The sequence below is a fragment of the Alexandromys fortis genome, unplaced genomic scaffold (assembly GCF_014885135.2).
Source record: "Alexandromys fortis isolate MF-2015 unplaced genomic scaffold, M_Fortis_MF-2015_v1.1 scaffold_46, whole genome shotgun sequence".
Taxonomy (NCBI): domain Eukaryota; kingdom Metazoa; phylum Chordata; class Mammalia; order Rodentia; family Cricetidae; genus Alexandromys; species Alexandromys fortis.
This window is the reverse complement of record NW_026067919.1, coordinates 4,390,362-4,404,629: the sequence shown is the minus strand read 5'-3', so window position 1 is coordinate 4,404,629 and position 14,268 is coordinate 4,390,362. Positions and strand designations below refer to the sequence as shown.

Genomic DNA, 14,268 nt, shown 5'->3' with positions numbered 1-14,268 from the left:
CCACAGTAAATACACCATGAGTGGTAGATTACAATGTGAACCCACCACAGTAAAGGCATCATGAATTTTCAACTGTAGACATATGTAACATTCGTTCTAGTTTACAGCCATGATATTTTCACAGTACATTCACCATGAGTGCATGATCATAGGCATGAGTCTCCCACAGTACATGCCCCAGGAGTGTTGAGTTGCATGCATGAAGCTACTGTCAAGGTTCATAGAATGAATCCATTTCACCTTGACTAAAGGTCAGAGAGTTCAGCTCTGTTCTTGCTCCTTCAAGGTTATATGACAGGATGCTGGTCCTACGGCATGGTTACAGGATGTTCTGCCCAGACAAAATATTTTGATCAAGGGTGTGATTATTTAATGTTTGGAGATGAATGGAATAAATTACTGTTTGTTCTTTGCATCATGGCAAGGAAGTCCTCTGTCTTCCCCCACTTTTGGATTGGGGTATATAAGAACTTGAAGTAATAAACTTGAGGCAGATCATAGTATCCACCGGATGCCTTCTCCACTCTTTTCATTGTCTCTTATCTATTTCTTTCCTCAATCCACACTTCTCTTCTCTGGAACATACAGATCCATTGGGCTGGACACAACAGCCCACTACATGGCAGCCTCTTGAGTACAAGCACCACGTGTGCTTGGTTACATACAGCAAACACCAAGAGTATATGCAATATGAGAACTGGGTCACAGGCACGAACCCATTATAGTACATGTTCCCTGAATGCTGCTTTATAAGCATAAGTCTCTCAGAGTACACACACCAGAAGTGCTGTATTATAGGCAAGAGCTTTCCACAGTAAATGCAGCCTGAGTATGTATTAGTGGTGTTTGTCTTCCACAGAACATGTCCCAGGAATGCTGCATCATAACAATTAGCTTCTCACAATAATACATGCACCATGACCATTGGGTTATAGGCATGGGTTTTCCACAGTACATGCACCATAAGTTGTAGGTCACAACCATAAGACCAGCACAGCATATGCATCGTGAATGTTGGGTTATAGGCAAGAGCCTACAGTGCCAGAGTGCATGCAGCTTAGTGCTGGGCTACTTGTTTGAGTACTAAATTATAGGCATGAGCCTCCCGTAGTCTATGCACAATGAGTACTGTGTTATAGGTGTGCATCTCCTGTTTACGTGCACAGTGAGTGGTGGGTTACAGGCATCAACCACCCACAGAAAATGCACAATGCATGCTGACTTACTGTTTTGAGTCTTGCACAGAATGTTCAAATTGAGATCTGGGTTATAAACAACAGCCTCCCATCGTATATTGCACCGTGAATGATCACTTACAGTCACGAGAGCAGTATAAATGCTGCTCCTCGCATGCACCATAAACGCCGGATTATACGTGCGGGACTCACAAAAGTTATGCTCCATGAGGGCTGGATATGGGCATGAGCCTCTCCCAGTTAAGCACACTATGGGTGCTGGTTTACTGGTATACAGTCGTATACAGTATAATGAGTGCTGTTCATAAACATGAGCCTCTTACAGAACATGTACCATGACTACTGCGTTAGTGGTGTGAAGCTCCAACAGTACATAAATCATGAATGCTTGTTTGGTAGCAGTACTAGCACCCTGAGTGATGTGCTGTATGCGTGAGCTCCTCCCCCACATGCCATAAATGCACCATGAGTTCTGGCTTACTTTTAGGAATTCACACAGTAAATTCACAATGAATGCTGGGGTGTAGGAATGAGCTCCCCATAGTAGATGCGCCATGAGCGCATAATCATAATTTTTGATAATTTTTGTGGTATAGGCATGAGACGTACATGGTACATGCTCCATAAGTTCTGGATTTTCATTGTGAGAATCCCAATGTGCATGCACTATGGGTACCGGTGCACATGTATCAGCCTACTAGAGTACATGGACCATGAACGAAGGGTTGTATGCCTGATCCTCCTATACTGTATATATTGTGAGTTCAGGCTTACTGTTTAGAATCTTGCACACTACATTAATAATGAGTGCTGAGCTATAGGCAATAGCTTATAGCATTTTATGCATAATTAATGCTGCATTTATTGGGTGACTATCCAGCTTATATGCACCATGAGTGCTAGGGTAAGGCTTCAGTCCAACACACTCTATGAGTGCTAGGTTATGGGTGTGAGACTCCAACAGTAAATGCACCATGAATGCTTGGTTTCTGGTGTGAGTCCCCCAGAGGGCTGGGTTATAAACAGGAGCTTTTTCACAGAACATGCACTATGGGTACAGGGTTAAGGGTATCAGTATCCCGTAGTATATAAACAATGAATCCTGAATTTGTTATAACTACAGATAAAGTGTACCACGAGTGATGTGTTAAATGTGTGCGCCTCCAACAGTATATGTTCCATGGGTGCTGGCTTAGTAATTTGAGCCACACACAGTCCATTCACAACGAGTGCTGTGTCATGAACAGGAGTACCTTGAGTGATGGCTTACTGTTTGTAATCTAGCACTGTACACTCATGATAAATGCTGGCTTATGAACATGAGACTTGTACAGTACTAGCACAAGCTGTGTTAGTAGTGTGGGTCTCCCACTGTAATAAAAGATAGATTGGGTTACAAGCTTACATTTCCAGAATATGTGCACTGAGAGTGATGCGTTGTAGTCTTGAGCCTCTCACAGAACACGAATGCTGGCTTAATGTTTTGAGTCATGCAGCATACACTCACAATGAGTGCTGGGCTATAAACACGCGTGTCCCACAATACATGCATCTTGAGTGCTAGGTTGGATGTGGGTCTCTGACAGCACATAAATCATGAATTTTGAGTTATCAGCATACACATCAAAAGTATGTGCACCATGATTGCTGGCTTGTAGTTTAGAATCTAGCACATTATATTCACAGTGGGTGCTGAGTTATTGGAAGGAGGATTGTACAGTAAATGCAAACACATGGATGTGCTTTATTATAGGTCTGTGTCCCCCAAGCATACTAACAATCAGTGCTGGGTTATAAGCATAAGCCTCCTACTGTAAATGCATGCACCATAGCTCCTGCATTACAAACCTGCATCTCCCAATTATATGCGTAAGGAGCTCTAGGTTGCAGGGAGGAATTTCACGCAGTATATGCACTGTTGAGTTCTGGCTTACAATTTGTAACCTATCACCGTACATTCGCAATGAATTTCTGGGTTATAGGTATGAGCCTTCCATAGTACAGTCACAATGCATGCTGGCTTACTGTCTTGAAACACACATAGTACATTCACAGTTAGTACTGCACTATAGGTATGAGCCTCTGACAGTATATTTTTGCCATTATTACTTAAATACTTAAAGAGTATTTCATAGTACATTCCCAATGAATGCTGTGGTATGGAAGTGAGCATCCCAATAAGTACTCCGGTAGGCTTATGCCTATTAACAAGCACTTATTGTGAACGCTCTATGAGAGCCTGAAACAATAAGCCAGTACTGTTTGAGGTCCATCCATGTCTGTAACACAGTACTCGCGGTACATGGTGCCTTTAGACACGTGCCTGTAAGTGCAGCATTCACAGTGCTTGTACTGTGAGAAGAGAATGCCTACAACTCAGCAGCCATTGTGAATTCATTATGTGATTACTCAAAACAGTGAGCCAGCACTCATGGTACATCTATTGTGGGAGGTTCATGCCTATAATCCAACTTTAATTGTAAGCACACTGTGGTAGGCTTATGGCTGTAAGCCTGCACTCATTCCGCACGTGCTGTGGGAGGCTCAGGCCTATAACCTAGTATTCATGATGCATGTATTGTACTGTGATCTTGGCAGTAAGCCATTACTCATGGTGCCCTCTGGGAAGATGACAATGTATTCCTATCACTTGTGGTAAATTTACTCTGAGGCTCAAGCCTGTAACCCAACACTGATTGAGATATTCTCTGAAGATGCATGACTATAATGCAGTTCCCATAAAGCACATATTGTGGGAGTCTCATGTTCATACTACAGCAATCACTGTAAATGTAGTATCCTCGACTGAAAACAGTAAACCAGCTCTCATGGTACATCTACTCTGGGAAATTCATGTCTGTTAACAAGCACTCACTGTGAATGTACAGTACGCATGAGGCATTTATCATGGGAAACTCACACTGAAAACACATTATTCAGGGAACGTATACTGTGAGGGGCTCAGGCCCATAAACGAGAACAGATTGTGCACATACTTGGAAGACACACCCCTGAAACACAGTACTCATGGTGCCTGCACTCAGGAGGCTCATGTCTATAACTGAACACTCATTGTGAATGTACATTGTAAGCCTCATGTACATGCACTGAATAAGCCTTATCCTGTAATGGGAACTCATGTGTCTCACAATGCGTGTTGAGTTGTAGGCATTCTCTTCTCACAGTACACGCACCGTGAATGCTGTACTTATAGGCACATGTCTAAAGAGACCATGCACCGTGAGTACTGGGTTATAGACATGGATGGACAGCAAACAGTAGTGCTTAAAACCCAGAACTCCTGATGCATGCACTGTGGGAGGCTCATGTCAATTACGTATGCTCATTTTGAATGTGCATTGAGAGACAACTCAAAACAGTACATGAGGTTTATGGTACATTTCCTCTGGGAGGTTCACACCCTTAACCACCATGCATGGAGAATGCACTGTGTCAGGTTCAAGCCTGTTATTGAAAACTCATTATGATATTCTCTGGAGAAGCACACCTGAACATGCAGTCATGGTGCATGAACTTTGGAGGCTGATGCCTATGAGCCAGTACTCATTACGAATGTACTATTTGAGGCACAAGCCAGTAACCCAGCATTTATTATGTATATACTGGGGTGGGCTCTTGCCTAACACTCAACATTCGTAGGATTTGTATTTTTGTAGGCTCATTGCTGTAACCCAGCAAACCATGGTATGTGTATTGTGGATGGTTCATGTTTGCAATCCAGCCCTCATTATAAATATATTATAAAAGATTTGAAACAGCAATCCAGAAATCATGATGCATGTACTGTGGGAGGCTCTTGCCTGTAATCCATCACACATTTAAATTTACTGTGCAGCCCTTTAAACAGTAACCTGACACTCACATTACTTATTCTGCAGGAGGCTCATGCCTACAAAGCAGCCCTCATTGTGAATGTACTGTAAGGTGTTCAAAATGTCAAGCCAACACTCATGGTAATGTGTGAGATGCTTGTACTGTGGAAGGTTACTGCCTAAAGCCCAGAATTCAGCGTGTATGTTCTTTAGTGGGCTAGTGGTTTAAGCAAGAACTCATGGTGCATGTACTGTGGAGGTTGATACCTGTATACCTGTAAACATGGGGTGCATGTACTGCAGGATGGTTCAGTCTGTATTGTAGCACTCATTGTTTATCTAACATGTGAGGCTAATGTTAATGTAATATGGAAAAATACCAATAGTAAGCCAGCTCTCATAGTGCATATATTCTCAGAGGCTAATGACTCTAACCCAACACTAATTTGAATGGATTGTGTGATACTCCAACCAGTATCCCAGCACTCATGGTGTAGTTACTCTGATGATTTCAGGCTTGTAACCCAAATACATAATTGTGCATGGGCAGTGGTGGGTTCAGTGCTGTAACACAGCACTCATGGAACATGTATGATGTGGGAGAATGACAAATATATGCCTACCACTAAGAGTGCATTTACTGTGTGACACTCAAGCTTGCAACCCAGCACTCTGTGCACCTATACTCTGGAGACTCACATCTGTAACACAGGACTCTTGGTACAATGGGAGGATGACACTTATAGTCTTAACACTCATGGTACATGTTCTCTGGTAGGCTCGTACCTATTATCCAGCACTCACCGGGAATGTGCAGTGCAGGACTGAAAACATGAGTGCTGGGTTGTAGGCCTGAGCCTCACACAATACATGCATCACAAATTCAGGCTTCCTGTGTGTTTAGTGATGCACAGTGTATTTAAAATGTGTGCTGGGTAACGGGCATGAGCATCTCAGAGTACAAGTACCATGAGTTATTGTAGGATGACTGACAACACACTCTCAGGGTCCATGCACAATATGAGTCCATCATAGTAATTATACCATGAATCCTGGTTTCTAGGCTCGAGCTTTCCACAGTACACACACCAAGAGTGCTGAGTTACAGGCAGGTATCTCTCGAGTTTGCAGAACTTTGAGGTTTCAGTTACATGTCTAAGGTACACATAGTACATGCTCCATGCTCCATGTATGCTGGGTTATCATCTTGAGCCTCCTACAATAAATTCACCATGAGTCCTGTCCTATTGTTTCAAATCTTACATAGTACATTCACAATAAGATCTGGATCATAGGCATGGCTTTTACATAATATAGGCATCATGAGTGCTAGGTTACTGTTGTGAATCTCACATAGTACATTAACAATGAATATTGGATAATAGGCATGAGCCTCCTTTAGTATGTACTCCAGGAGTTCTGTGTTATAGGTGTTCATGTCCAGAGTCCATAACCATACTTACTGGATTATAGGTATGAGCTTTATAAACTGCTTGCATCTTGAGTGCTGTCTCACTGTTTTGCATTTTACACATTCCATTTACAACTAGTGCTGGGCAACAGGTTGAGTCTCACACAGTACATGCAAAATGAATAGTGGTTTATCATTTCAGGTCTCACAAAGTAAATTCAAAATGAGTGCTGGCTAATAGGCCCATGCCTACTTGTACCATGAGTGCTAGGATTACAAGGACCACCCTCTCACAGTACATGCACCATGAATGCTGAATTACAGTCATGAGCCCACCATCAACTATGCACCGTGAGTCCTGGGTTATAGGCATGATCCTCCCATGTGTACCATGAGTGCTGGCTTGCTGCTTGAAATCTTACACAGTACATTAACAATGAGTGCTAAGTTACAGGCATGACCCTACCACAGTATATATGTGTATATATTATATAGCTATATATCCCATGAGTGATGGCTCACTGTTTTGATTCTTGAAAAATGCATTAACAATGGGAACTGGGTTATAAACATGAGCTCCAACAGTACATGGACCATGAATCCTGAGTTAAAATCATGGGCATCTTACAGTAAATTTAATATTGGTGCTGCTTACTGCTTTATGCACAGCATAATACATTCACAATTAGTGACGGGTTTTAGGCAACAGCCTGGCACAGTAAATGCAGCGTGAGTGTTTCCTAACATTAGTCTGTCTCCCGAGTGCAAGAACAGGGAGGTCTTGGTTAAAAACTCGAGCTTCACATAGCAAATGCACCATGAGTGCTAGGAATACATTTGTCACATTCTTACAGTGCGTATAATAAGTGCTGGCTTACTGTTTTGAGTGTTGTAATGTACAATGAATGGTGGGTTATAGGCATGATCCTAATATAGTGTGTGCCCTATGACTGCTGCATTACAGGCATGCATCTTCAGAGTACAATACAATGGGTGCTGGGTGATAGGTGTTGGTCACCCATAGTATTATACAAAAAGATTTCTGGGTTACTGTTTTGACTCTCACATTACAGTCACAATTAATGCAGTGTTATAGGTTCATATATGTCTCATGAGTGCTGGTTCACTATTTTGAGTCTCATACAGTATATGAGCAGTGGGAGCTGATTTATAGGGGTCCATCTCCAGATTACAATCAACAGTAAGTGCGGAATTCATATTATATTCAAGGTGAGTATTTGTTTACTTTTGACTCTCACATAGTATGTTTACGACAAGTGCTAGGCAATAGGCATCAGCCTCCCCAAGTGCTACATCCATGCCCCCTCAGTGCTACATTAACCTCCCACAGTAAATGCACCGTGAGTTCTTGCTTAGTGTTTTGGGTATCACACAGTAATTCACAGTAAGTGCTGGGTTATAGGCATGATTCTTGCACAGTACATGCGCCATGAGTGTTGTGGGTGTTCATTTCCAGATATATGTACAATGAATACCCATAAGTGCTGGTCCATGAGACTGGCATAAACATGCACCATAGATCCTGAGTTTTATGCATGAGCATCCCACAGTACATGAATACTAGCTTACTGTTTTGAAACCTACATATTACACACACAATGTGTGGTGGGCTATAGGCAAGAGCCTCCAATAGGATATGCACAATGAATTGCAGGGTGACAGAAATGAGTCTACCCAAGTACATTCCCCATGAATGTTAGATGTTAGGTAAGAGCCCACCAGAGTTCATAGACCATAGGAGCTGGCTTGTTTTGAGTCTAGCATGGTACATTCACAATGACTGCTAGATAATAGGCATGAATGCTGCCCAGTACACACATGGCAAGTGGGAAGTTATATATGTCTGCCTCTAGAGCACATGTACCATGAGTAATGCATTACAGGCAGGAGCTTCACAATGTATATAACACACACACACACACATATATATATATACACATATATATATGTATACACACACACATATATGCTGGTTCACTATTTTGATCACAGCACATTTACAGTGAGTGCTGGCTAATAGGAATGTGCCCACCAAAGTATATGTACATTATACTAAGATTGCAAGGGTCCCAGTACAGGGATACAATATATGTCAGTGTTGGGTTACTTGGGTTGGGTTTAGTGGGCAGGGAAAGTCTTAAAGTTAGGATTATGGTTAGGTTTAGTTGACTACTGGAACACAGGTTTAGGGTTAGGGTTAGGGTGAGGTGACTTCTTTAACTCAGAGTTAGGTTAAAAATTATTATTATTATTAATTATTATTATTTAATGCATTAGGAATGGTTAGCGTAGTGTTAGGATTGGGGTGATGTTTAGGATTAGGTGACTTCTGTGACTCAAGGTTAGGTTTTGGGTTAATTTTTTGGTTAGGTTTTTGTTTGGATAGTATCTGGAACACAAGGTTAGGGTTAGAGTTACTTAGGCACAGGTTTAGAGTTATAGTTGGTGGTGTAGGGATAGTGTTAGAATTAGTATTATGGAAAGGGTTAAGGGTAGGTAACTACTGGAATTCAGCATTAGGGTTAGTGTTAGGATTTGAAATTATTGTAAGAGTCTGGTTTACGGAACTCATTAATTTTAGGGCTAAGGTTAGGGTTATTGTTATGATTAGGTGGCTTATAATACTTATGTTAGGGTTACCATTAGGGTTGGTGATGACATGAGTATCCCATGGTGTTTAAATCATGAATTCCAAGTTCAAATTATGTGTCTCCATTGTATATGCACCATGGGTCACATGTTATATTGTGAGCCTTCCATAGTACATTCATCATGAGACTGACTTACTGTCTGTAATCTAGCACTGTGCACTCATGATTAGTTATTGGGAATAGGCATGAACTTACTCATAAGGTACTTGAATGTGTCATAGGTTTTTAGTTACACACAGTATATTGACGAGTGTGCTGGGTCTATGGTGTGATTCTCCATTAGTATTTGAACAGTAAGTGCTGAGTTCTAGGTGTGTTTCTTCAGATTATGAGGTTAAACACATTAGCTGCACACAGTACATCCTTGATGAGGGCTAGGTTATAATTATGAACATTATACAGTGAATGTGCCATGAGTACTGACTTACAGTTTGGAGTCCTGCAGGCTAGATTCACTATGAGTTCTCATAAACATAAGAACAGGATATGCACCATGAGTGCTTGTTAGTCGACTGGGTCCCCAACAGTACATAAACCATGAATGTTGGGTTACAATCCTGAGTCTCCAGAATATGTGCACCATTAATGATGTATTATGGACATGAGCCACACACACTAAAAGCACCATGAGTATTGGCTTAATGTTGTGTGTCTTGAACAGTAAACTCTCAATGAATGTGGGTTATAAGAATTAGCCTCCCACAGTACAGGCACTGTGAAAGAAATCTGGATTAATTGAGTGAGTCTCTCACAGTACATATACCATGAGTGCTGGGTTATAGGAGCGCATCTCCGGAGTAAAAACATCATGAGTGCCAGATTACAGGCATTAGCCTTGTCCATTTCATGCTCCATGAGTGCTGGGCTATAGGCATGAGTTTCCCACAGTACAGGTACCACGAGTGCTGTCTCACTGCTTTGAATCATTCATTCTGAATTATTCCTGATGAATGCTAGGTTATAGACTCGAGACTCCCAAAGTTTAGGCACCATGGTGTTGCCTCATTGTTTTGAATCATGCACAGAACATTGATACTAACTAGCATGGTGTGTTAGTGGTGTGAGTCTTCCATAGTGTATGAAACATGATTGCTTGGTTTCACGCATGCATCTCCAAAGTTTCATGTATGCATATCCCATAGTACATGCTTACTGCTTGGAATTGAACACTGTAAGTTCACAGTGAGTGCTGACTTATAGGCATGGACCTTGTAAAATCAGTCCAAGCATCTGAGTCCTCTGTTACAGGGGTGTCTCTCGAGTACATTCACAATGAGTGCTCTGTTATAGGCATAAGTCTCACACAATACATGCTCTATGAGTGTTGGTTTATAAGGCTGAGTCTCCCACATAAAATGTACCACTGGTGCTTGCTCATTGTTTTGAGTCTCACAAAGTACATTCATAACAAAAGCTGGATTACAAATATGAACCGTGCACAGTACATGCATCATGAATGCTGGGTTAATTGTGTGAGTCTCCAACAGTACATAAATGATGGATTACAAGTGCTGGGTTTGAGCTTCCTTCTTGGTCTGTTCCTTCTTCAGCCCGTTATCACCAAGCTGGGTTAGAGCAGCTAAGATATCCAGCGTTGAAGATCAAGTGTCAGATGAATAGAAGGTAAACACAGCTGTGAAGATAGGAGGTTACAACGACCGGGTCTTAATTACAGTGTATGGTAACCTCAGTAACAGCAGATTTTTAGATCCAAGACACAAAATTTACTTAAAGTTTGATCATTTACAGAAAGAAGCACATGACCCCCAGCCAGAAGATCTGGATGGAGGCTTGAAATCTTGGAGAGAGTCCTGTGACAGGGCTTTAAGAGTCTGTGTGAAAGATCATTATTCCAATGGCTTCTGTACCATTTGTGCTAAAACTATAGATGGGCAACAGACTATTATTGCATGCATTGAAAGCCACCAGTTTCAGCCCAAAGACTTCTGGAATGGTCATTGGAGATCAAAATGGAAATTCACCATGACACCACTATGGCCCTGGTGGTTGGGGTGCTCAAGATTCCGGTTCATTATTATTAAGATGGCAGTGTTCAGTTGGTCAGTCATAAAGATGTGCAGGATTCAGTAACTGTTTCTAATGAAGCCCTAACCTCCAAGGAATTTATTAAACTCATAGGGAGTACAGAAAATGATAATCAGACAACAATTAGTGAAAACTGTCAATGTCAGACACCGCATTCAAGGCCTTGCCCCAGTAACTTCCAGTTGCCCGCACCAAAATCGAATGGAACAAGATACTCAGTCACAAGATTGGCAAAGAAATAAAGAATGCTTAAAGGCCAGCGGTAGGATTCTCCAGTACAAGGAAAGCAAAGGATTCACCATGGTGTGGTCCTATGATTAATAAGTGATTTATAAACAAACAAGAGTGATATTTTGCTAGTTAACAAAGTTAACAGATCTTCTAGCCTCATGGAATACTGTTGAGCCTACAGCACTGTCTTGATTCTTTTGTGTGTGTGTGTTCTCTGCCTTGTAATTTTCTGTTATCACTATATCTACTTGTAAATCTTTTTTTTTTTTAATTCTGCTACATTTAATGTCAAAGAGATCTATCCTGAAGTCATTTTACTGTTTAGAAAATTTCCTAGCCATGACGTCCTGTTGCTGGTTTTTACAGAGTATTTGGTCAGTACTTTGTACCCCATACTTTAAAGCATTTCCAGTGCTTCAGTGGCTTTTACTGATCCACCAGTTGCTAAAGAGGCTATGTTATGAACTGTAACTAAGTGGACGACACACTCCTCTGTCTGACTGCTTTGATTGTTTATAGCATCTCACAATTATAGTTTTCATACATTTGGATTGGGGCTTTTTGGGTCCATGTTGGGAGGCAAAGGAAGTTTCTTGAATATTCCATGGCAGCAGCTTCTCTGGGAACTTGTTTTTAAATTCCAAAGACTTGAACCACATCCCCTGCACATGAACGTTTATTTTCATTCTCTCGTCTCCTCCCATATACTTCCATTGTAGCCATAGATGTCTGCAGGAAGTGCAGCTTAGAGAATGCATTGGGGGAAACCAGGATTGTCAGTCAGTCACATGGGCCTATTTTCTTTAATGGAAAGAAATGCCTGATCACCTGGAATGATGGAATGACAGGATCAAACAACCTGGTGATCCTTGCTATTCTGTTAGAGGCCAACCTCCAACTGAAGCCCCACCCCTTCCCACACACAATATTCTGAGCATTGTTTAGGCCCTAGTCCTGGGCTTGTCTCTCAGTGAATAGAACTTATGTCTATTACATATCCTTCCTTTCTAGGCCTCAGCCCTATGTTTGTCAGTCANATATGAAATTCTGCTACATTTAGTGCCAAAGGGATCTATCCTGACGTCATTTTACTGTTTTGAAAATTTCCTAGCTATGACATCCTATTGCTGGTTTTTACAGAGTATTTGGTCAGTACTTTGTACCCCATACTTTAAAGCATTTCCAGTGCTTCAGTGGCTTTTACTGATCCATCAATTGCTAAAGAGGCTGTGTTACAAACTGTAGCTAAGTGGATGACACACTCCTCTGTATGTCTGCTTTGATCGTTTATAGCATTTCACAATTATAGTTTTTTATACATTTGGATTGGGGTTTTTTGGCTCCAGGTTGTGAGGCAAAGGAATTTTTCTGAATATTACATGGTAGCAACTTTTCTGGGAACTTGTTTTTAAATCCAAAGACTTGAACCACATTCTTTATACATAAATGTTCATTTTCATTCTCTTGTCTCCTCCCATATATTTCCACTGTAGCCATAGATGTCTGCAGGAAGTGGAGCTTAGAGAATGCATTGGGGGGAAACCAGGATTGCCAATCACATGGGCCTATTTTCTTCAATGGAAAGAAATGATGCCTGATCACCTGGAATGCTGGAATGACAAGGTGAAATGACCTGAAGATCTTTGCTCTTCTATTAGGAGCTTCCAACTGAATCCTTCCTCTCTACCCCTTCCCCCTCAATATTCTGAGCATTGTTTAGGCCCTAATCCTGAGCTTTGTCTCTCAATGACTAGAATTTATGCCTATTGCATAGCCTTCCTCTCTAGGCCCTAGCTCTAAATTTTGTTTGTTGGCAAATAAAACTCATTCTTATTGTAAAGGCTACAGGCACTTTACTGTTTGGCAAGGGAATCTCAATGTGGCTATCCTGAAGCTTTGTTTTGATAACTGCCACATGGAGACCTTTCCCCCAAAGTTCTACTATGTTTAAATGTGTGGAAAAATTAAAACACAGTATCAGATTCTAGGAGTCTTGATCTTGTCTGACCAAGTCTGGCTGCTCCAAGTTTTCATTCTGTCGTTCCTGTCTGCTTTCCTTCCAGTGGCAATACCTGCAGGAATGTGTCAACAAATGTCAACATTTTTAGGAGAGTTTTGCCCACTTGTATTTCTGTTTAACATTCAGGAATTGGTGACACACTGTGGATGTAATAGAGAGTAAAACTTGAAAAACATAGGTGTTGAAGAAATGACGGATATCTATGTTTTAATGCCGTCTAGCAAGGTTGTTCTATAAGCAGAGGAATGAAGCAGCTACGTCACTCACAAAGCTGAAATGAACCAAAGTCAAAAGGAGAATGCCTCGGCAGTGTCTGTTCGATTATCCTGGAGTTCAGAAAATGATAAACAAGAAGTAAAACTCATTCCAAATGTCTTTCTCCATCATCTTGCCTTCTTAGAGCTCACGTACTGCGATATAGCTATCTTTCCAGGTATGTTGGAGGTTTGTGTGCGTGTGTGTGATCTCAGAGCACACAGGTAATGTGATGTGACCTATGACAACTGATAATCGTAGATTCATTTATATTGTTTACATTTCTATGGCCAGGCCTTAGGGGAAGGTCAGTTTTTGAAAAACCATGTAATGTCTACCTGTCTGCAAATACAAGTCAAAACAGAAGCGTGTTGGCTTCAGTTTTTTTTTCTTTTTTTGCTTAGTAATGCAGTCAAGCAGGAGTTTGTTTGCAGATGAAAGCTGTGCAAGCATTTTTGTTTATTTCAAATGAAATACATTTGTATTGTTTGTCATTGATACTACCCATCCATTGCACTCTATCTTCTTTATCAGGTAGTCCAATAGAAGTACACCTGTTTTATTCTTAAATAAAAAGGTGCTGGGTTACTAGCTTTCATGCCCA

The 14,268-nt window shown here is 41.2% G+C and overlaps 1 pseudogene; it reads left to right on the top strand.

Annotated features, from left to right (window-relative positions):
* The first annotated feature begins 1,506 nt into the window (after positions 1–1,506).
* LOC126500619 (F-actin-capping protein subunit alpha-1-like) lies at positions 1,507–11,411 on the top strand (annotated as a pseudogene).
* The last annotated feature ends 2,857 nt before the right edge of the window (positions 11,412–14,268 follow it).